Source organism: Papaver somniferum, unplaced genomic scaffold, assembly GCF_003573695.1.
Source record: "Papaver somniferum cultivar HN1 unplaced genomic scaffold, ASM357369v1 unplaced-scaffold_8, whole genome shotgun sequence".
NCBI lineage: Eukaryota > Viridiplantae > Streptophyta > Magnoliopsida > Ranunculales > Papaveraceae > Papaver > Papaver somniferum.
The window spans coordinates 654561-679554 of NW_020650970.1; the positions used below are offsets into that span (position 1 = coordinate 654561).

Sequence of the window (24994 nt, forward strand, 5' to 3'; positions counted from 1 at the left end):
AACCAATTAGAAGCCTTGAACATAACAACCGTATCCTTAAGGAGATGATAATTTCCATGTTGATTAGTTCAGGATTACCTGCGGCCTTGTGGGGGGAGGCAGTCCTCTTAACTAGTATATCCTGAATAAAGTACCCTTTTAAGAATCAGATGAAACTCCATATGGTTTATGGAACGGTAGATGACCTTCTTATGAATGTGTCAAAGTGTGGGGGCGTTTGACTAAGATTGTAATTCCTCTTCCTAAAAGAACTAGATTGAAACCAAAAATGTTGATTGTGTTTTCGTATAGGGTATATTGAGTATACTTCTACAAATAGATTTTTGGTTGTGTGTTCTGATTTTTTCTGACATTGTGTGTGAATATTATTACGGAATCTAGGGATGCTGAGTTCTTTGAACATGTTTATTCTAAACCTGTACCTCATTAGAGATGTGTTGTTGATCCCCTAGATTTATTTCAAATAGTCAGAACTTATTTTAAAGGAAGATGAAGTTGATGTTGAGCCTAAGAGAAGTAAAATAATTAGACTTGAGACTTCTTATGAAACCGACTTCATAACATGCCTAGCTTAGTCTGAGCCACAGACTTGTAAAGAAGCCTTAATATCTACTGAAACCCCATTCTGGTAAGAAGCTTCATTTAGTGAAATGGACTCAGTCCGTTGGAACCAGACTTGGGAGCTTGCTAGTTTACCTCCAGGTTGTAAGACCATGGGATGTAAATGAGTCTTTAAGAGGAAACGATAGGTAGATGAAACTGTGGAAAAATATTAAGCTAAGTTGGTAGCTAAAGGCTATAAACTAAAAGAAGGTGTAGATTTCCTTGATTCTAATTCAATTGTGACGGAAATTACTTCCGTTGAGATACTAATTGTTATTGCTGCCATAAAGAACGTAGAGATACATCAGATGGATGTTAAGACAGCTTTTTCTAAAACCGTGAATTAGGTAAAGAAATTTACATAGATCAACCTGAAGACTTTGTAGTGAAAGGTTGTGAATACAAAGTTTGTAATTTGAAAAATCTTTGTATGGTTTTCAAATAAGCACGTAAACAGTGACATGGAAAATTTAATCATGTGATAATGGATAGTGGATTTAAATTAATGAATCTGACAAGTATGTCTACAAGTAACTTGTTAAGGATGTCTGTGTAATTGTATGCTTGTATGTTGATGATATGCTTGATACAAACATAGATGTGATCAATTCCACTAAAAACATGCACTGAATGAGAACATTGACTTGAAAGACTTGGGCCCTTTTGATGTAATCTTAGGGATGAGGATTAGAAGATAATCAAACATTTATAAGTCTTAGTCGTTCTCATTATGTTGAGTTGTGCTTAAGAGATACAATCAGTCTGATTGTAAACCTGCTTGTACTTCGTACGATTATTCTTGTAGTCTCAAGAAAAATAAGGGTAGTGGAGTATCTTAACTTGAATACTCAAAAGTTATAGGATGTCTGATGAATTTAATGAACTGTAAGAGTCCAGACATTGCCTATATTGTGAGTAAGTTAAGTGGATATAATTGTAGTCCAGAGCAAGAGAATTCAGATGCACTGAGTAGAGTATTATGGTACCTAAAATACTCTTTTGATTTATGAAAGGTATCTTGTTGTCCTTGGGACTTTATGATGCAAACTGGATAGTTGACTCAGAGGAGTCTAAGTCTACGAGTGGATATGGTTTCACTCTAACATGTGGGTTTGTTGTTGGAAGATTTCCAAACAAACATATCGCTCAATTCATTATGGAATCTGAGAGTATTGCGTTAGATAAAGCATGAGAGGGGGCCGAGTGCCTAAGATGATTTTTAGAAGACATTCCTCTTTGGCATAGGCCTGTGCCAGCTATATCTATACATTGTGTTAGCCAAGCTATAATAGTTAAAGCTAAGAAATAACTAATCTCAATCGGCGTTATTTCCATTGATTGGATAAAGTCCAAGGAGAATATCGCGCAATCTTTGACGAAAGGTTTGTACAAAGAGATAGTTAAAAATGCATCGAGGGGGTTGGGGCTTAAGCTCATATATTAAACTTGCCATGAAGGATACTCAACCTTGCTGACTGGAGATCCCATGATCAAGGTTTCGAATGAGACAACTAATTTGTGGTGGGTAAAGGTAAACACTATCAGAGATTTTCATTCTCTGTCCCTTCCCTATGGTGTAGACGTGATAGTGTGACTGCATGTGGAGGATGACTTTTTAATAAGTCTTAATGAGTTCTATAGTTTCAATTTAAGATTGAAGTGGGGTGTAGCAGTAACACTCTTTATGGAAACTCACCTATCTGAATGAGGAAGTGGGTCGCTTCCTGTGAGAATATGAGCTGATTCTCTAGAGCATTCTGAGAAACAGGATACGTCCAGGGCCAAAACGGACAAAACGGCACGAGCTTGGCAGCAATCTTGGAGATATCACCCGTGGTTGTTATCACGAATTACATCAAATGCTAGCAGTTCAAGACATAGTTCACTGTCTCTAGCAAGTAATTCTGGTAATATCTCACTAAGCAAAGGTTCAAGACCTCATGGACACCTCTGCCTAAAATGGTATTTCCTGCGTTTTTTATGTGATTTTCATTTTGATGGTTTTGGTATTACTGGAACTTAGGACCTAAAGGTCACTAAGGGTTCACTAGTTCATGCTTTTTCACTTTGGTGAAAGATACCTATAGTCTCACCATGTGAGAATTAAAGATGAAAGCTCTCAATACTATTATGATTTATGCAATCCATAGTATGACCCTGGGGTCAACACACTTTTGTGTGAGGGAGAGGACGTAGAAATGACTAGTATGATTTCAACACTTGCACGATCAGTCTGTTTGGATCGTGAGGTTGGGATGTTTATTTACCAAGATCTATCTGTGTTTTCATGTTTTATTGAGTTTTCATTCATGTGGGGGATTGTTGGAAAACGATTAATAAAAAAATAATTTTTTAAAGTTTTAATAAAAAATTATAATTTATTGTTTTATTTTGTGAATGAAACTTTTTAGTCCCACATCGTGGAGTTTCCAATTTTTAGTAGTTTTAAGAAACTATATAAAGCTTTTAGTCCCACATCGGGGAGTTTTTCTTCTTAAGTTGTATTTGTCAATTATATAAAGAAATTCACTACTTTTGTAAAATCTATGGGAAAGGGGTTGCTCTATATTTAGAGGGACCCCTAAGGGAAAATATTTTATAGCGGTTTTTAAGCATTCGCGATTTCCTTAACGGTTTTGGAGTTGCCAAGCTCAAGTTGAGCATCTACTACATATGCTAGTAGTAGGTGTATTAGGGTGTTTTAGCATTCGCGATTTTCCTTAACGGTTTTTTCGGAGTTGCCAAGCTCAAGTTGAGCATCTACTACATATGCTAGTAGTAGGTGTATTAGGGTGTTTTATCCTGGAGATATCCGTCCTGTGAGGGCTATAGCATCACTCTTGAGTGTAGCCGGGCGCTAATGTCTTAAGGATACGGGGAGCTTGTTCGTTTCGTCAAAGCAATCACTTCCATTATAAATGAGCTAAGTATCAATAACTTTTGCTTATTTGATTTTTCTTTGTTTTTGATTATTGCACCCAACAAAAAGACCTAAAAGGAAACGGTTTTTTGGGGAGTTTAAGTTTCAGATACGTTTGAATCTCTTTTAACTTTCAGATGCGTACGTTTACTTTATCATGAGGTCTCGGATTTTAACGAAAATGTTAAGATTCAATCTCTTCTATCTATATTCTTTTGATTGCATCACGAAGACATGTTAAAGCGCATAACTCTATCAAAAATAATTATGTTAAAGCGCATAAGCATCAGCCACCAAAATGCACTTTCAAAATCACTCATCCCCTACGTATAAGACGAAAGAGTGCAATCATTTGGGCGCTAACCAAGAACGTTCTTTGTCAAACTTGCGTGAGAAATATCAACAGACACAAATGAAATACAAGCACTTTTAAGAGATTTTGAATCCAAAACTGATCCCAGGTGCAACAAGATTTGATCAAGTCAAATTCAGAGATTATCAACAACATCAGCAGCTGCAAAGGAGATAGCTAATGCGATTGCTCAGAGCTACATTACTAGAAACTGTTACGTGAATTCAAATTTAAACTGCATAAGAGAATCTTGTGTATTTAAATTTAAATACACAGACTAAATACTGAAATTTATTTTGAACATCCAATTGGCCTGAACATATATAATCACATAAAGTTCTCAACATTCTTAGCATTAGCCAACTGAAATATGTTCCACTGGAGATGCGTTATAGACAATGCTTTGAGGTTTGGGAATCGAATAATACCAACAAACCCAAGATGGTGTAACACGATTAGATAAAGTCAGATCCAGAGGTTATCAACGAGGCAACAAACACGAATACATACTAATGTTATTGAACTCCAAATCTCAGTTACTGTCGTGTAGTGTGCATACAAGTAAATTCTGCTTGCTCACAGTTCCATTTTCCATTACTAGAAACCATCATCAAGCAAAGTTAACCAAAATTTGCAGACCAGAGTCATTCGGTCTGCAAATTAAATACTAAAAAAAAAAGCTACACACTGATATTTATTTGAATATCAAACTGATCACCTCAGGATATATTTACCCGAAGTTCTCAGCATTAGCCAACTCAAAGATGTTGCAGACGATTTTAAAACAAAAGACAAAAATAAAAATTTAGTCATACCATTGATTAAAGAGAAAATGTATTTGTTGCTATGTGCCGCACCATAGACAACACTTCATTCAAAATATCCACCAAAGCATATCATCATATCGGGTCTTCTTCTCTTGAAAAGTTCAACAGCATATCTACTACAGTTATTGTCCTTGTCTATGTATAGCCTGGAAAGCTTATTGCATCCATTACACAAAGCTTGCAAACCTAGATTACATAATTTTCTGCACGCAACTTCCATACAATTTTCTATCCTCAATTCCCTTAATAAAGGAGGTTCTACAAATTCACGATTCCTTTTTCATAGAACAGGTAACCGTACTGAAAAGCATCTCTGCAGCTGATCGCGTTTCCTTTTTAATAAATTTTACCCTTTCTTGTGTAAGAAAATTAAAAAAAAAAAAAAAAAAAAAAAAAAAAGCTATAAGATGTAGTATGTAAAGTTGTAAACTAAACATTGGTGCAAGTTTCCTTGCTAGCTACTCTTTTATTACACGAATAAGAGAAGGTCCAACCATATCACATTTTCATAAACATTGCAAGATTTTGTACTATAAAATTAAACATATGGACATTTTAAGAAATCAGAAAACAAAGGAAAAAGACTGCAAGTTTTTGTACACATGTACATTTAAAATTAAACATATTAAACATATTGCAAGTTTCCTTGCTAGCTACTCTTTTATTTGGTTAAATTGGGGATTGTGCCATTTAATTGGGACCTATGGATTTTTTTATCCACCCCGTAAAGAATGATAAGAGGTGTCTAAGTTTGATGATACTATCATTTTAGGGATAATTATAGTTTAGTACTCATTTTTAAACCAACACTAGGCTTTAGTATAATATTTGTCCAACGTTAGGGCTTGGTACCTGGACTGGATGTTGACCCAAGTTGACTGTTTATGACGTGACTTTAAATAATTTTCTGAACTAAAAAACTGTAAAATATTGATTTTACAAATCTAACCTTGAAATGGATCTAATATCCAACGGTTGGAAAAAAACAAACAACTATCTACGACTCAGATGCAACAGACCAATTAACCTTAATACTATCTCTTCTTCCTCCGCCTCCTTACCCGGCCTCAATTCTGGATCTCTCACTCTCAGCAAATCAACATCCATGATACAATATACGTCTCAATTAGAAGCTAGAATCGAATTCAAGGTTCATGTATTAGGTATGGCTTCCTTTTCTTCTTTCTACTTTAATTTGTTTCTGTTAACTTTAATTCAAGGTTCATGTATCAATCAAGTTCCCCTAATTTCTATCAAGAACATAACCGCTGGAAACTCCATTAACTTCAACCTGATTTCTTCAATCACAAAGCCATTGGATCAATTACTCTACCAAATAAAAACCCCAATTTCAATAAATAGAAACCCCAACTTCGGAATCAAGCAAAACCGTTTAGTAATTTAAATCAACATTTCAATTTCATTAAGTTGAAACCTAATTTTTGAATCAAACAAAATCATTATTCACCGAACCGAACAAAACCCTAGTTTACTGATTAAATCAAATCTCAATTTCATTAAATCGAAATCAAAACCCAAATTTCTACACCAATTTTGTTAAATCAAAACCCCAATTTCTATAAATAGAAACCCAAATCTATGTTGTATTTTCTCAATTGTCCTACATATGTAATTCCGAGAAGAAAGAGTTGATTCAAGCTAGGGTTTGAGTAGATGAAGATGATGTTTCTGAGATATGAAATTCAGAGAAGAAAGAGTTGATTCATTGATGGGTTTTAGGTTGACTCAGGGAGATAAAGATTATGGCTAAGTTTGGTGGTCACAGTCTGTTGAGTACGAATCTGACAAATAGAGGTATTATGCAGTTGTAGGTGGTGCTAACAGGGAATATAGAAGATTGGGGTTGATTTGGAATGGAATTGTAAGCTAGAATGGTGATGGTGGTGCTGAGTATGTCGCGTTATGTGTTCTTAAACAACAAAAATAGAAGAGTGGAATGTTGGTGGTAGTTACAGGGGGGTTGATGATTTGAAGTTGCTACTGGTGGTGCTGTGAGATGCTAATGGGAGAAAGAAGAATGGGGTTTCTGCTGTCTATGTAGTTGAATGTTGCATCTGAGTCTGAAATTGAATTGAAGATGGGCTGATCTGAAGTTCGAATTAGATGAGAAGAAATGGAAGTCAGGGGTTCGGTGATGTTGTGAGTCTGTGATGAACATTGGATTTGAGATGAAAGTGTTGTGGTGTTGTTTCAAGATTAATGTCACACGGGTTGTATATGCAGGCGCGTGAGCTGATGGTGCTAGGAGTTGTGTAAATATTAGAAAAGTGAAGGTTATTATAGGAAATAAGACGTCAATTTTATTTTTTATTTTTGTTAATTTACTGTTTTAATATTTTCTAAACAGAAGTTAGTATTTAATCGAGTCAACATGGATCAACGTCCAGTCCAGGTACCAACCCCTAGCGTCGGACAAATGTTAGACCAAATCCTAAGGCTTAGTCTTATGGGAGAGTTTGGAAACTGCTAGATTGGTCATCCACGTCAGCTTGGGCGACCTCCTAAGTCCTATGGGCTAGATATCTAGTTGCGAGATTGGCCATACACGTCATCAGGGAGCGCCGAACGGCTCGGCGTTTTGGGCACTTTTTCTTAGCGCCGAACGGCTCGGCGTTTTGGTTAATTTTTTAGCGCCGAACGGTTCGGCGCTTTAAATCTCAGCCGTTAGATTTTCTTAACGCCGAACCCTTCAGCGTTTTGGACACTTTTTGAGCGCCGAACCATTCGGCGTTTCTATCTCGCTGCTAGTGAAACTGCGAGCAAATGCTAGGAGAGAGAAGTAGCCAGATTGAGTGTTAACTCTTTCCCAACGGTTTTTTCACATTTTGCAACACATTTTGGCCAATCTCTCCCATAAGACTTAGCCTAATGTTGGTCATAATCTGAGTACTAAACACCAATTATCCCACCATTTTACCCTCTATTAAATATTAGTACTACTAATTTGTCCCCATCAAATCCTAATCATAAAATTAAAACTAAAATCAAAATCATAAAACTAAAATCATAAAATTTAAAAACTAAAATCAAAATCAAAATCATAAAACTAAAATCATAAAATTAAAAACTAAAATCAAAATCAAATTCATTTTCATCTCCACTTCAATTGATTCTTCTTCTTTTATTCTCAATCCAATCCTATAAACTAGGTTTTAGTAACATAAAATTGCTCAAAAATTGAAAATTTTAAAATCAAATTTTTCCTGGTTTATCAGAATCGGTTAACGTTAATGTATATGTGATCCGATTACAAACAGAAACGGTTTATGTTCATGCCCACAAAGACCGATTGTCCTTGATATGTTTTCTGGTTCGAGAAATTTGAACTAGAATCGGATTACATTAGCACTTATAAAAACCGATTGTTGATGTATAATGTTAGAATCGGATTTTATATGTGTGTCGAGTAAACCGATTGTTGTTCTCAATTTTTCTGTATCTTTTTTTTGTTAGAATCGGATTACATGAGCATTCTTATAAACCGATTCCTGTTATGCAATGTCAGGAATCGGTTTTTACATATGTATCGTGTAAACCGATTCTGGTTATCCCATTTTTTTCCAGTTAATACTCGATCATAAAATGAGTATGAAATCATACTCGATTTCATTTCATTAACTCGGGTATAGAGTGAATTTTAATTTTATTTGATGTTTAACAACATATAATTCACAGATAAAAAAGAGAAAATTTACCCACAATCGGTTTTCGTTCATGCCAATATAAACCGATTATGGATAATCGGTTGATTTTCATGTCCATATAAACCGATTCTGGGTAGAAGCTAGTTTCAAAAAATCTCTGTATGTTTTTGAGGTTACAATCGGTATATGTTTTTGACAACATATACCGATTCTGAGTTGGTGTTCTTCAAAAAATTTCAAACTTTCAAATTTTTTCATGTTCAGATGGTTAATTAACACAAGTTAATTTCACATCTAATACTATATTTTACCACTAATCACCCGAATTAACACTAATTAATCAGGGACAATTTAGCCATTAAGAAAATAGTTGGTTAAGGGGTTTCTATGAATTATTTCTTAATGACCCTATTTTTTCATTTAGCTATAGGCCCCAATTAAGTGGCATAGGCCCCAATTTAGCCAGGCTCTTTTATTACACGGATAAGAGAAGGTCCAACCATATCACATTTTCATAAACATTGCAAGATTTTGTAATATAAAATTAAACATATGGACATAATTAATTTCATGCATTCCAGGAGGTCCCAGGTTCGAATCCCGAATGGCGTAATATTACAGAAATTAACATGAAAGGTAGAGTTAGTTTCCCCTCCTTGTGACACAATCTCATCCCCTATCCGCTTCGGCTCCTTTGACTAGGTTACGCATAACGCTCGCTGGTAGGCTAGCACGGCAACCTGTTCAGTTAATGTAGTAGTATGTCGTTGGAGCTTAGCTTGTTAGGCTTCCAACTAATTTCATGTAATAATCGTTATCCAATAATATAATAATATTTTAAGGAAAAAGTAAAAGTAAAATTCTTTTCTAAATGTTGCATCAGGATCTTGTCAATTCTGCGTTAAAATATCCAGCGGTCACAATGTGCACCCTTAAAGAGGAGTCACAACGGTGACCTCCTCACACTCACGGCCTGAAACGAACAATAATGGCAACAATCTGCATAAAATCTGGAAAGCTTGTTACTTCCATCGCACAAAGCTTTCGGCCCCTCCTTCATCAAACACATTAAGCCGTTCCAAATATTTGCAATTCTGACCAATAGCTTGCCATCCTTCCGGCTCTACTTCCTCACAATCTGATAGGCTCAGTACCTTCAATAAAGGGCAACCTTTTGATATCGTCATAATTGTTTCAGTTTTCAACTTTGGCACACCACGACAGAGTCTCAGACGTTCAAGCCCGCCACCGCTAACAATTGCACTAATTCCCTCTAGTGTAAGTTTGCAATAGTCTGCTTGCAAATGGGTTAAGGTTTCTGGACACCCTAGAAAGCCGGTACCTGTTACGTTGTCGCACCAATAAAGATGTAGTGTACCTAGATGGCGACAATTTTGTAAAAGAAAACTTATACCCGAATCAGTAATCAAGCGACCACGTGTGAGTTCAACCGTCTCTAAGAGCAAACAACGTTTTGCTAGGGCCTCTAAACCTTTATCAGGAATATCAAAATGGAGGAGATGAATCCTTGTCAAATGAGGGCACCAAGAGAAAATCACTAAAGACACTTCGATAACTGTATTCTCATGCCATAAATCTAAGATCAGGTCTTGAATTTTTGATCCAGAGAGTTGTGACTGTAAAATAACCGAATTTGTTATCTCTAGGTGCCGCATAATATTTTTATTAAAACTTACATACAGTTCTTTGAGATGTGGAAATCGACCCAGCAACTTACGAAGAGATTTTAAAAAGTTTCCTTCAGGACTGTACTTATCATGATTGGGAAATAATGATTCACGATTGTTGTTCTGAATTCGAAGCCATTGATGACAAGTTAAACCAAAGGAATTACGATCACGTCTTTTTTTTAGGCACTTAAATATAAGATTTAGACAGTCACCAGGGAGGTTTGTGATATTGTACGGCATTGTATGGATTTCGCACTGACTGTCATCATTACCGGTTTCCTTCTTTCCTTGTACTTTTGAAATAGAGTTATTCTTATTCTTTCCCAACCCTTTGTTGCACATGTCATTGGATGACAAACTCATCGTCCAAATTCTTATACCACATACGAAACAAGGAAAATCCTTTACGTCCTGCACACCCAAGTCAGAAAGCAATAAGATACTTCAAAAAAAAAAGACGGGAAAATTGCAAAAGAGAGAAAACAACAGATAATCTGACAATCTAAATGGAGCTACGTTCATTAAATGAACTCTGGTCTCTGGGTTAGCCGTTTTGTGAGCACAAGCTGCATATAACCCACAGGCACACGACTCAAGGGAAATTAACTTATACTCCACGTATATCATAAAACTCGAACAGTACCAGATAATTATCTACAGAACTTTTTGTTTTATATCAGATCAATAAAGTAAATATCTAAAGTAAAATTACTTTACCTTTGGCGTTTGAAGTAATAGCGAAAACTTTTCTGATGATACTTATTAGGAAATAATATATGAGAGTCTATATTTAGGAGATATGCACATTAAGTTGTGAGAGTTATATTAGGAAAGTGTCTATGTTTAGAGTTTGATCATGGTGGTGATTGCAAAGAAAGAGCCCAAACTGATTATCAATGGGTTGATCATTGTGCTTGAAAGCCTGTGGCAAAGATGAATAGAGAGAGTGGTTGCTGCGATGATTGATGTCAGCATTTGCGAATGTTTATGGTCTTCTTTTGGAAGTCAAAATAAATAAGGAAGTTGTATCAGTTTCCTGGATTTAATGGATTAGGGTCTGTGGTTTGTGTGTTGGGTTTAGCTGGCGTATTCGAACTTTGAGTTAAGAAACCAACAGTGATGAGGAAAATTAGGTATTGATCACCTACGGATGGATGCTGATATCAGAAGGTCTAGGGCTGAAGACGAGTAAGACGATGATATTGATCATGATTCCAAGGAGTACGTGAGTTCGAGAAGGAAGAAGTTGAGTGTTGTCATTGTGTTTAGAGAAGAAGATTGTTAATCACGTGGTTTGATTGATTGGTTGAGAAGATTGGCTTGTTTAGAAGATCCGAACAACACGAGACTTGATGGTTTGTTACAGAGGCCGAGTAGTAAGAGGCAAGACGAGAGATATTATTGCTTGCTGGAAAAAAAAAAAAAAAAAAAAAAAAAAAAAAAAAAAAAAAAAAAAAAAGAACAATCACAGTAATGAACAGTTACAGAAGCGTAACTAAAGAACTGTTACAGTTGAACAATAACAGAAGTGTGAGAGAAGAAAAGGTCACAGTTGTGACAGTAGGTGTGACAAAAGAATTGTGATGGTATCAGAGCCAGGTGAGAGCAAGAGAGAGGAGAGCATAAACGCGCGGAAGCAATAGACTGTTCATTGATAATAATTCGGTGTGTCAACTTTCATGGCTCAACATCCTATTTATATTGTTCACAAACTTGACGACCACTCAAGGTACTTTCCTAACTAAGATCAAACTCTAAACATAGACACTTTCCTAATATAACTCTCACAATACTAGATCAAAAACACTCAGCCTATATATGATAGGTAGGAGCTCAGAAAGAGGATCCTAAAAAAAAAAAAAAAAAGGAGCTCAGAAAGAGGAAGCTAAGACTTGAGAGGATCCTAAAAGGAAACGGTTCTTTTGGGCTTGTTTAAGTTAAGGGATTGTTTTTGGAATCTCTTTTAAACTTAAGATGCTCTCTACCCTGAGGTCAAGACTTCAACGCTCAGTGCCCACAAAACTAAAACCCAATAACATTAATTTCCAGAAGTTTTTAATGGAAAAGTGGCCGGTAATCCTCTCCAACCTCTTCTATATGTTCGGACTCAAACTTCTTACCGGAGATGACAAATTTAATCAGCAATATAAAATACCAGTTAGCTAGGTATGATCAGAAGAATTGGCTTCAAGAGAGAATACTCAAGATAAGTTGCGTAAGAGAATGTAAAGAATTCAGGGTCAGTTGTTGTTACCTTTGTGTCAAAGATGAAGAAATAGCCTCCCATTTTCTGCTGCATTGACCTACTGTTAGTCACATTTGGAATCTCATTTGCTAGTCCTAGTCGCATGCATTTCCCTTGATAGTTGGCCCAATCCCAGCAGCAAGACTTGAAAACTCTCGTGATCAAAGCATTACCAGCTGCAATCCTTTGGAACCTGTGGAACAATCGTGCTTTCAAAAACAAATTAATCCTTCGGCTAAAGGTAATCCAACTCAACAAATCAGGTATACAATTGCATACTGGCTTTACCTTCAACTTGAATTCCAGAATGTATCTTTAAAAGAGTTCATGAGCAAGTGGAAATTGATAGTGCTTGAACCCCGTTTAGTTGTTGTTGTGTTGTATCTGTTTTTTCTTTGCTGGCCGAGTTGTTTGTAGTCTTTTTTTCCTTGGCGTCATTAGGAGCGACTCCCAAAGAATTAGGGGTGACTAATAAGACAAAATAAGGTCGATCAAAACTAGAATAAAGCCACCCCTTATCTAAATTTTTTTTAAAATGTCTAAAATACCCTCAATAATCGGTAGACAATACTACAATCGGTAGTTTAGTTTGATGTATGTTGGTTTGTGTTACGAAAATTATAATCGGTAGTTAAAATGGTAGTCTTGTGATGTTCTTTATCTACCGATTGTGGTTGTTGCCCCAAATTCAAAATTTTCAAAAACCAATGGAATTTTGAGTTTCTCTATTTTCACAATCGGTAGACTCGTAATGTTTATTATCTACTGAATATACAATCGGTAGTCTCGTGATGTTCATTATCTACCGATTGTACTAGTAGTCCCAAATTCGAAATTTTCAAAAACCAATGAAATTTTGAGTTTCTCTATTTTCACAATCGCTAGACTCGTGATGTTTATTATCTACCGATTATACAATCGGTAGTCTCATGATGTTCAGTATCTACCGATTGTGCTAGTAGTCCCAAATTCGAAATCTTCAAAAATCAATGGAATTTTGAGTTTCTCTATTTTCACAATCGGTAGACTCGTGATGTTTATTATCTACCGATTATACAATCGGTAGTCTCGTGATGTTCATTATCTGCCGATTGTGCTAGTAGTCTCAAATTCGAAATCTTCAAAAACCAATGGATTTTGAATTTCTCTATTTGCACAATCGGTAGACTCGTGATGTTTATTATCTACCAATTATACAATCGGTAGACTCGTGATGTTCATTATCTACTGATAGTGCTAGTAGTCCCAAATTCGAAATCTTCAAAAACCAATGGAATTTTGAATTTCTCTATTTGCACAATCGGTTGTTTCGTGATGTTTATTATCTATCGTGATGTTATTTATCTACCGATTGTGGTAGTAGCCCAAAATTTAAATTTTTCAAAATCAATGGAATTTTGAATTTCTATTTTGGATTTCTCAAAGAAGAGAAGAACATAGTCATAATCGGTAGATAAAGAAAATACTAAACTACCGATTATGAAGGGACATATAAGTATTTTCAACCTATTTTATCTTATTCAGTCGCCCCTAATGACGCCAAGTTTTTTTCCTGGTCTCGGTGTAAGATTGTTTTTGTTTGTCTTAGGTTATTTTTGCTTCTTAATTTGGGTGGCTGTTGTTGGTTTCAGTTTAGGTCGGCGTTTGTTTGTATTGGAGTACATGCTTTATGAACCTTGTTTGTTTTCCTTTCTAAAAAATTCAATTTACTGATAAAACAGAAAGATGGAAGAATTCCATCTTTGGACACCAAGACATGCTTTGTCGAACTTAAGTGAATTGAGTAATATCAACAGACCCAGATGACTTGCAGTTTAAAGAGATTTTGAATCCGAAATTGGTTCCAGGCATAACAAGATTTCATGAAGTCAAATTCAGAGGTTACCAACGATACCAGTAGCTGCAAAGGAGATGACAAATATCGAAAACACACTAATGTGGTTGAACTCCAAATCCCAAAATCATTGTCATGTGTGTGTGTGCATACAAGTAAACTCTGCTTGTTCACAGTCTCAACAACGTTACTAGAACATTCAAACTTATTGCAGATGATAAGCTTTAGGTAAATACTAAACAGAATAATGTCAACAAACTCAAGATGGTGTAACACACAATAACGACACCAACAGCTGCAAAGGAGACAACAAATACGAAAACATACTAATGTTATTGATCTCCAAATCTCAAAAGTTATAGTCGTGTAGTGTGCATACAAGTAAATTCCGCTTACTCACAGTTACAGTACTAGAATCCATTAAGCAAATTTAACCACAAATTTGCAGACGATAATCATCCGGCATAATACTAAAAACAAGCTACACCCTGATATTTATATTGCTGCAACAGGGTACATAAAGTGAGTGCAGTTTCGGACAATTTTGTATGAGAAAACTTATTCCTGAATCAGTAATTGAGCAACACAGTTCGAGGTTAACTATCTTCAAGGATGAACAACATTTCGCCAGGGCTTCTAAACCTCTATCACTAATACCACATTCCATAAGACATACAGTTGTCAAGCGGGGGAACGAAGAAAACATCAAAGACAATTCGGTATCTGAATACTTGGAGCAACGATCTAAGCACAAATATTGAATTTTTGAACCGGAGAATTGTGACCGTAACATTTCAACATCTGTTATCTCCGGGAGATACCTTAGAGACAAAGCTTCGAGGTTTTGGAATCGAGTGAACAACCTACAAAGAATTTTGGGAAAGCATTCGGGACTAAATTTTGGGAATACGTAACCTGGGTAATTGTGATAACAACGATACCATAACCATAAGGATTCATGATTATTGTTCTGAATATGAAGCCATTGACGACATGTCAAACCAAAGGAATCACGATCATCTTTAGTTGTTAGACGCTTAAATATAAGATTTAGACAGTCATCAGGAAGGTTTGTAATGCAGGATGAGGAGGTTCTACGGATTTTAGACAGCCGGTTATCATGATCACCACCAGTTTCATGGTTTCCTTGTGCCTCTACTGCTTTGTTGGACTTGACGCTCATCATGACATTATTTTACCAACCCTTTGTTGCATATCCAAATTCTTATCGATTCTACCACAATGAACAAGGAAGTTCCTATCTTTTAAATGCGTCCTGCACACCCAAGTCAGAATCCAATAAGATACAAGAACATATTACCTATTACATATAGGTTTAAACCTCATCATCGGAAGAGAATCTGGGTCACAAGTTTTTATGAATACAAGCTGCATAACACACAAACAGACGACTCGAGAGAAACTTATAATCGATCTAGCATCTAGGTGTATATATATTCTAAAACTCAAACAAACGTAAACATCTAAAGTAAAGTTATCATACCTTGGCGTCTCAGGTTTTAATAGGGAAGCAGTCGAAAGGGTCCTTTGATCAGAAAGAGGAAGATCGAGAAGATTCTAATAAAAAGATCTAAAACGAAATGGTTTTTTCGGGATTTTATTTCATGAATTATGAATAAACGAAATGCTTTATGCTACTGATTGTTATTTCCTGACCCAGTTTAGTTAAGGGATTGTCTAGGTGTCTAACCTCAACAAAAGAAAAAAGCAGATACACATATAGCGTAGGTTTACCATGAGTTCAAGACTTCAATACTCCAACACCCACAAAATTCATTTTTCTGAACCTCTCTGGTACGCTGATAAAATCCCCGTTCAGATAGGAGGATGACCGCCTCCCACTAAGTGAGAAAGATTTGATCTCCAATCTCCTTCATTTATAGATCCGGTATTAGAATTGTTGTTGAAAATGACAAGTTTAATTTAGTCAGCAGTAGACTATATCAAGTCCAGCTAGCTGACTTTTTTCAGAGGAATGGTTAATGTACCAGGCACACAACATACTCGTTTAGTCGATTTGTGTTTTTAGGTACAGTTAGACAAGATTACTACTCGTTAACAAAATGCAATTTTTATCCCTCATGATACTAGTTCTATTTATGATTCCTAACTTAAACTAAATCGAATCCTAGTCCCCATAGGTTAAGCTAGCTATGATGTTGAACCTTTTGTTTAGTTTACGGTTTTTTTACTCAAGAAAAACAGTTTTATTATACATTTCGTGTAGCTCAGGGAAAAGAGACTTGCGGTGACGTTTAATCCTTTGAGCACCACAACGCATCAAGGACAATAATGTCAATTTCTCCACAAAGACTTTGACTTAGAAGTTGACTTCAAAGAATTAACAAAAATTCCCTAATAATTAAACAACTAAAGGTCTCCATCCTTGAAAATTACTGGAAGAAGAGAAGTGGGAAACGAACTACTAATTCAAGATTTTGTAAATCTCCTTTTAAGTAAAACCAAAGTCTTATAAATTAATGGCTGAACTATATGGAAAATTTCATGTATCTCCAAACATATTAGGTTAGCAACTGATGTTGACAATTGCAGAAGCTACGAAGACTAATCACTTGGATCTTATAATCAAGTCGTGTTTGAATTTTTCTTCCTTATAAAGAAATCAACAGTGCAATCTATATGAAAGCTTATCAAAGAAAAAAGAATCAATGGGCGTTACAGTATATAATTATAAAGTTTTTCCCTCAAATATACTACTCCATCAGGGTAATTTTGGAGCCAAAATTGAAAGTAAGAAATAATAAAAAGAAAATTTTACTGTAATGAACTTAAACTGTTCAATTGTGTGAATTATCGATAAGTATGATTACAGTGCCAGTTAAATAAGGGCAGCTTCCCCACTTGTCCAAACTAGAGTGGGAATGATATGAGCATTGGAGCTATAAAATTTAAATGAAGCTTAAAAAAACATTAACTCGGTCCATACGTATATACCTAACTGTGGTGGCCATGCAAGTAATTAATCTTCGTCTCCGCGACGAAGATGTCCAGGGAGACGTATAGAGTTAAAATGACTCGCGTTTTTAGGGGCCATCCGAAAGGATTTAGGGGCCATCAATTTATATTCAGCCAAAGACTCTAGTTAAGGGGTACCCTATATGATATTGAAGTTACATAAATGCCCTTCTGGTAAAACTGTATAAAAACCAAATCAAAAAAAATTCTACTCATTTCAACTCTTCTTCTTCCAGTTTCATATTATCTTCCGATTGTGGAAGAAAAAAAACTTTCCCTTGTTCAACCGAAACATCGCCGCGAATCGTAAAATCAAAACATCGTCGATTCGTTTATAAAACAATGGATAAGGGAAATGAAACCCACAGACCTAGAACCAAAAATGTTGCTCGGGGTATCGATCCAAAGATTGGGATTTTAGCAAGAAATAAAGAAATTCTTGCTGCAAATGAAGAAGAACGCGAAGAAGAAGTACCCGGCAATGTAGTCGGTGGTGGCGATTCCGATAGTCAAACACTTCGTCAACTTCAAATGGCCCCAATTAGGTAAGAATCTATCATTTTTGGGGTTTATTTCGCTTTAATTCGACGAATCGAGAAAAAACATTTCTAGGGTTTTCGGTTATTTATCCAGATTCGGGCGATATTCATGCTTATTTACTTCCGAATGTAGTCGTGTTCTTCATTTCTCAAGAACATCGACAGTATTCGGGAGAAATATTTGTTGGTTATCTGCTGAATATTATTGGTCATATCTTCCTGGATACAAACTGGTAATAATCGGTAGTTTAATGAATTTTTTTGCTCCCGAATATATTTAAGTAGACACACAGTATTCGGAAGTACACTCACTACCGAATATATATATTGAAAAAATCTCAAAATTTCTGATATAGGAAAAATCCCATTTTGGGGCCAGTATTTATTCGGAGTACAATATAATGTTTTATACCTCCGATTGTGTATGATAAAATTTTAGAGTTTCTGAACTCCAGTTGATGAATATTCGGTTGTAAACATGTTTAGTTATATTCCGATTGTTTTTCATTCGGGAAAAATATGTGTCTTCTTACTTCCGAATTTGTTTATTCGGGTAATAGTTGTGTACTTTGTCTTCCGATTGTGTAGGATGAAAAATTTAGAGCTTCTGAACTCCAATTGATGCATATTCGGTTGTAAATATGTTTAGTTAGCTTTCGATTGTTTTGTATTCGGGAACACTATGTGTCTTCTTACTTCCGAATGTGTACATTCGGGTTATATTTCCATACTTTGTCTTCCGATTGTATAGTTTGTAAATATTGTTCCTTTCTTTGTTGTTTAGACAAAGTCGAGAAAGGAGGAAGAAAGTGACAGCTAGTGCTAGGAGGGAAAGGAGTGCCAAAGATAATTCAAGTGCTCAACAAAGCTTAGAAGAACAAAGCAGTCAACAAGGAGTGCAACCAAGTGCTGAACAAAGTGTAGAACAACAAGGCAGTGAACAAGGGGTGCAACCAAGTGTTGAACAAGCCGCTCAACAAAGTGCAGAACCAACTGCTCCACAAGTTACACCCCACCATGAAATTGAACCAGTTGATCCAGTGCCAAGAGTAGAAGAAGAAGGACAACCAAGTGGTACCCAAAAAGCCAAAAAAGGAAAAGATGGTGTAAAGAAGGATATTGCTAAGAAAGCATCACATCTTGTCCCTCAGCACTTGAAGAATAAGGGTATTCCAGCAGGCACAATCCTTGGGCTACCAGCGGATGGAGGAAAATTTCTATTTGGATACAAAGACTCATGGGCCAGAGAAATATAATAAACCGAGGTAATAAAATTACTATTTTTTATTAATGTATTGTCTATGTGTTATATCGTAATATTTTTATTAAGGATTTTTTTATGTACTTTAATAGGATCATCAAGATGCGGTCCGTCTACTCAAACCTACCGCCGCACCAACAAAAATGCTTGCGTGGCCTTTATCCGGTGAATGTGAAAGGTTCAAGTCAATTGTTGCCAACTCGGGGTTAGCTAATGTCGCCGAGAATTCATTGTTGGAACATGATCGTGTGGCCATTTCGGCGTTCGTGGAGAGAATGTATCCTGAGACCGATACTTTCCATATGCCGTTTGGGGAGATGACGATTACCCCGGATGATGTTGTGCAGATTCTTAACCTTCCCGACCAAGGCACAGCTGTGAAGTTTAACTACACAAAGCAGTTAAGTTGGGCACAAGTTTATGCTCTAACTAAAAAGTGCTTAGGTTTGGATGAAGAGACAACAACAGCAGAGTTTAGGAGGCATGCAAGTTACAGAACAAGACAAATCAACATTACAGCTTTGATGAATATGTTCCGAGGCACCTTGGAGAAGGAAAAGAATGGAACGTTAACTGATGAGCAAGTGAACCACGCTGCCACCGCATATCTCCTTTGTGTATTGGGATGTGTCATATTCCCCAATACTTCTGGCAACCGGATCGACGCCAACCTTATACAAACTTTGGGATCCTCTCCATGAAGTCGGCGACTATTCTTGGGGCACGACATGCCTAGCATTCTTGATGGAAGAGTTGAGAAATGCTTCGAGGCTAGGAACCTGCCAAGTTTCCGGGAACGTGGCTCTATTGCAGGTTTTTTCTTTAACTCTATAACTCACTCTATAGTTATTCGGTAGACAATACATATGATGCATATTCATAACTCCAAATGACGCATATTCGGTAGGAAATGATCCATCTCTTTTTCCGAATATTGGTTATTCGGTGGCTAGGTACTTATTTTTGTTTCCGATTATATATATTCGGAAATATTCTTTTGATATTAGCACCGAATATACAGGCCAGAAAAATTATAGGTTACTGAAATGACGCATATTCGGTAGGAAATGATCCATCTCTGTTTCCGAATGTTTGTTTTTCGGTGGATAGGTACTTATTTTGTTTTCCGATTATATATAATCGGAAATATTCATTTGATATTAGAACCGAATATACAGACCAGAAAAACTATAGGTTACTGAACTCCAAATGACGCATATTCGATAGGAAATGATCCATCTCTTTTTCCGAATGTTGGTTATTCGGTGGATAGGTACTCAGTTTTATTTCCGATTATATATAATCGGAAATATTCATTTGATATTAGAACCGAATATACAGGCCAGAAAAACTATAGGTTGTTGAACTCCAAATGACGCATATTCGGTAGGAAATGATCCATCTCTTTTTCCGAATGTTGGTTATTCGGTGGATACGTACTCAGTTTTATTTCCGATTATATATAATCGGAAATAATGTTTGGAAATTACTACCGAATATACACAATCTATTTACTAAAACTTGGTTTCTTATGTATATAGGCATGGATCTATGACCACTTCCCTATCCTGAAGTTGGCCGGAGAGAACCCGGGGTGGTGCAAAGGTACTCCTAGAAACAAAGTATACATTTGAAGACAACCGTTCTAGGACAAAAGAGCAACAGTTGATTCGCATATTTGGACCAATTGAAGGCCTCGGACGTATGCTTTGATCCATACAAGGAAGATCGAGCCAGTGGGCATATAAATGGTCGGTCAGACTTGTCCCTTTATTTTTGACCATTGTGGCACCCCACAGGATATGTGATGTATAACCCCTCTAGGGTGATGCGACAACACGGGTATATACAACATCAACCTGTGGAGAAAATGGGGGATTACTACAAATTGGAGTTGGAGTTGTGCTCTTGTAGTGGTGATAATCTCACGATTGTTCACACAGGACCACCTACTGTTATTGATAACTTGGATAAGAGGAATGAATTCATTATCGACATTGGTAGACGAACCACCCGAGGTGATGAAAGTTCTCCAGACTATATGAGTTGGTATAACAAGGTATCACATCCTTTGGTTATGCGTGAAATCAAATCCAACACTACTGCGGCGGGTTCAAGTTATAATTGTATCATCAAAGACAAACCAGCTGGTTATGATAGACTGGTGCGTGTTCTTATATTTTTGTTCATTTTATATTATTCCTATAAATCTTAGGTAATTACCGTTTGATGTTATGTCATTACGTATAAAAAACAGGTGAATAGGTTCAAGCGTGTTTCCAAAATGTTAACTGCATGCCTGAAGAGCGGAGATCCCATGCCAGCTGAGAAGATCAAAGAGGCTAGAGATCTAGTTGATAATATGGATAACGAAGATTATGCTGCCCAGTTTGGGGAGAAAGTCACGAAGAGGCATCGCCCAAGGTGGCAGTATCAAAGACGGGTAAAAGAACTCGAGCTTCATCGAGCGCTGAAGCTGCTCCAACTGAAGGTGCTCAAACCCGTGGTCGTGCAGGACTGGGAGGTAGTCACGGTCGTAAAGTAAAGAAGAGCAGATAAATGACAATGATTTGTGTTGTACATTCGGAAGTTTGGGTAACTAAGTTAGACAAGTTCAAATGACAATGATTTGTGTGGTACATTCGGAATTTTGGTAACTAAGTTAACTTCCGATTATTTCAAGTTCAAAATTTGAAAAGTCAGTTTTTCCCAAATTCTGATTTTTGGGCCATCGTACATTCGGACTTTACAAAAAAAATTATCCTCCGAATATTACAAGTTCAAAACAAACCATGCCATGGCTCTAGGTGGTTCCAAGGGCCAATATGAAGGTTAGACACCCATATTCGGAATTTTGGTAACTAAGTTAACTTCCGATTATTTCAAGTTCAAAATTTGAAAAGTATCAGTTTTTCCCAAATTCTGATTTTTGGGCCATCGTACATTCGGGACTTTACAAAAAAAAATTATCCTACGAATATTACAAGTTCAAAACAAACCATGCCATGGCTCTAGGTGGTTCCAAGGGCCAATATAGAAGGTTAGACATCCCATATTCGGAAATTTTGGTAACTAAGTTAACTTTCGATTATTTCAAGTTCAAAATTTGAAAAGTATCAGTTTTTCCCAAATTCTGATTTTTGGGCCATCATACATTCGGGACTTTACAAAAAAAAAATTATCCTCCGAATATTACAAGTTCAAAACAAACCATGCCATGGCTCTAGGTGGTTCCAAGGGCCAATATAGAAGGTTAGACATCCCATATTCGTAAATTTTGGTAACTAAGTTAACTTCCGATTATTTCAAGTTCAAAATTTGAAAAGTATCAGTTTTTCCCAAATTCTGATTTTTGGGCCATCGTACATTCGGGACTTTACAAAAAAAAATTATCCTCCGAATATTACTCTGATTTTTGGGCCATCGTACACGCGCAACTAAGTCTTTGAACTCTTGTTCTTTGTCGTATCTATCTCCTCGCCTCATCATCTCCATATAAAAACCCTTGTCCTTCACTAGTTGTACCGCCATCTTATTTCTTAAATATTGGCATTGGGTGACATCTTCGATATCCGCCTCTTTAAAGTAACTCATTTGTTCCGTAGCAACGTGAAACCCACAATTTCCATCCCCATCAACCTCGTCGGTCGACAAAACAAATGGAATGATAAGTGGAGGGACTTGTTCCAAATACTCTTTGTATATTATATATGTGGATCGATTTGGTCTTCCATTAAGATCTCCAGGGAAACGAATAGTACCCTTGTCCTCTTTTATAGTAAGAATTTCCATTGATTGGGTTTGTTGTGAGGCGTTCATTTGCTCAACAACTTCTTCGACAACATTGGGTTGACTTACTTGAGAAGGCTCTGTAGAGATCTTTGGCCTTACTTGTCGGGTGGTTGGTCCACTTTGATCATTTCTTGGACAACCTCTTTTCTTAGGTTCCTTCTCATCTTTAAATTCGGCTTCCGAACGCTCGTGCCTAGACAATATTCTTTTTTTTAGACAAATACTCCTTCAACTCTTTTCTTTGGATGGTCCTCGACACTTCGGTGTTCGGCCTACCGGTGTTCTTTTGCTTAATAGGTTCATCAACCTCCCTTAAAGAAGGGTGAAGGGCTTCCTCCAAATTATGCATCAATATTTGCTTTTTGGTGCCGTTTGATGTAGCGTAACGCTCGGCTATTCGTGCACACAATTCCGACTCCAAGAAAGACGGACCATCAACTACCGGGGTGTTCTGAGTGAAATTTAATTGCTTCCAAAATGGGTGAATATCATCGATGTCAATCACTTCAACATACCTACCCTACTTCAAATAGAAATCATCAACAAACTCTTCAACGGCCTGCATATGAAAGAAACAAATTATTATACAATAATCGGAGGTTACTAAATAAGTCAAACTGCCGAATATACTATATTCGGAATCCTATCGGTTACACAAAACACCCGATTTATGCAAATGAAGGTACACAGTTTAATGAGTGCAAAAAAATGATATAATCGGTAGCTAAAATATATAGTAAAACATCCGAATATAAATAACTGAGAGATAACTTTAATCGATAAACATCCGATTTTCAAGTTTTCGGAAATTTTATTTTGAGGCCACTGTTATATTCGGCAGTCAAATAATGTTAAAATATTACCGATTGTAAAGGATAAGAATAGTGAGTTTTGAAATTTTTTGAGGAATTCGTTTTTGGGGCCATTCGGGGGTAAATAACTCTACATAACTACCGAATGTAGATTTTTTGGAAAACCAGTTTGGGGTTTTTTCTCATATTCGGCAGTAAACTACTATCTTGGAACTACCGAGTATACATATTTGGTACTCAGTGTGTTATATTCGTAAGTTTATTCGAGAAATTATCTACCGAATCTGGGTAGTTCATGGCATTCAATGCATGCAATAATCGGTTTTTCTTGTTTACAAAAGCACACAAACGCATGCAAATCGAGTATTTGAGTTTCTTAACACAATACCTGTGTTTTACATGCATCGTTAGCTTCAATATCAGGCGATTCTCCATTTTCTTCCATGAAAGGGTCGTCTAGGTTTTCCTCTCCACAAAAGTTTGGATCATTCAACATATACCCCAAATCGTCTTCTCTAAACGGTCGTGAACCCTCAACATTTTGTTCTTCGCCATGATTCTCACCTTCTTCTTCATATCCATCCATTTTTGTAGTGATAAAATGGGTTTTCCCTTTTTTCCTTCACATTCTTCTCTATAACTCTAACAACTCAAAAATAAAAAAGAAATGGAAAAAATGAAAAAGAACTCATTCTAATACTGCACCGACTACAATTGGAAGTTTGGGTAATATTTTGGCTTCCGATTACAATCTGAGGATAACAATGTTATCATATCCTCTGAATATATAAGGGTAATTTCGCCATTACGAATTACGCGAGATAAGGACTGGCTACATTTTCTCTTTGGGTGATCTTTTTTGTTTTATTGTTGGCCCCTAAATCCTTTTGAGTGGCCCCTAAAAACGCGAGGTTAAAATGAGCTTTTGTCTGGTTATGATAGATGTTGGTCCAACTTACAAATTAAACCATCTATCTAATCCCTATTGAAGTTAAGTTGATCATTTTATAACATGACGGTGGTGAAGTTGTAGTAGGTGTTGAATGACAAACTGACGTATACCTTTGATGTGAGATTTAAGAAAATAAGAAGAAAAGACAATGAGAACTGCAAGGAATCTTTTAAGATTTCCGAGCTGCTAATAAGTATGTCCTAAATTTTCATACGTAGATCAAATTCAAGAGGGATATCATTGATGTTAGATAAATAGTAAAATCAAATCATTGATAAAATAAAACAATCACTCTGAAATAAATCTACATACCAAAACAATAGTGGAGACAATGGTTAATGTGGTTCGGTCAATTTGATCTATGTCCACAAGCAACCTCGTGTGGTGAATAATAATATTGATCATCAGAACATTCTGAGATAATTAACAATTATATTATTCACAAAATTGGTTAAAAAGACCAAAATCAACAATTTCTGGGTGAAAAGGACATTTAGATTTTGA

The 24994-nt window shown here is 36.3% G+C and overlaps 2 long non-coding RNA genes across 2 annotated transcripts; one reads left to right on the forward strand and one right to left on the reverse strand.

The window, feature by feature from the left end:
• Positions 1-5759: 5759 nt before the first annotated feature.
• On the forward strand, positions 5760-7067 carry LOC113344831. The gene is made up of 2 exons (XR_003357921.1): positions 5760-5865; positions 6529-7067. It is a non-coding gene; the product is annotated as an uncharacterized LOC113344831 (long non-coding RNA).
• Positions 7068-14451: 7384 nt separating this feature from the next.
• Positions 14452-15986, reverse strand: LOC113344783. Its single transcript, XR_003357916.1, has 2 exons — positions 15642-15986; positions 14452-15413 (listed from the first exon to the last, which is right to left on the reverse strand). It is a non-coding gene; the product is annotated as an uncharacterized LOC113344783 (long non-coding RNA).
• Positions 15987-24994: the final 9008 nt, after the last annotated feature.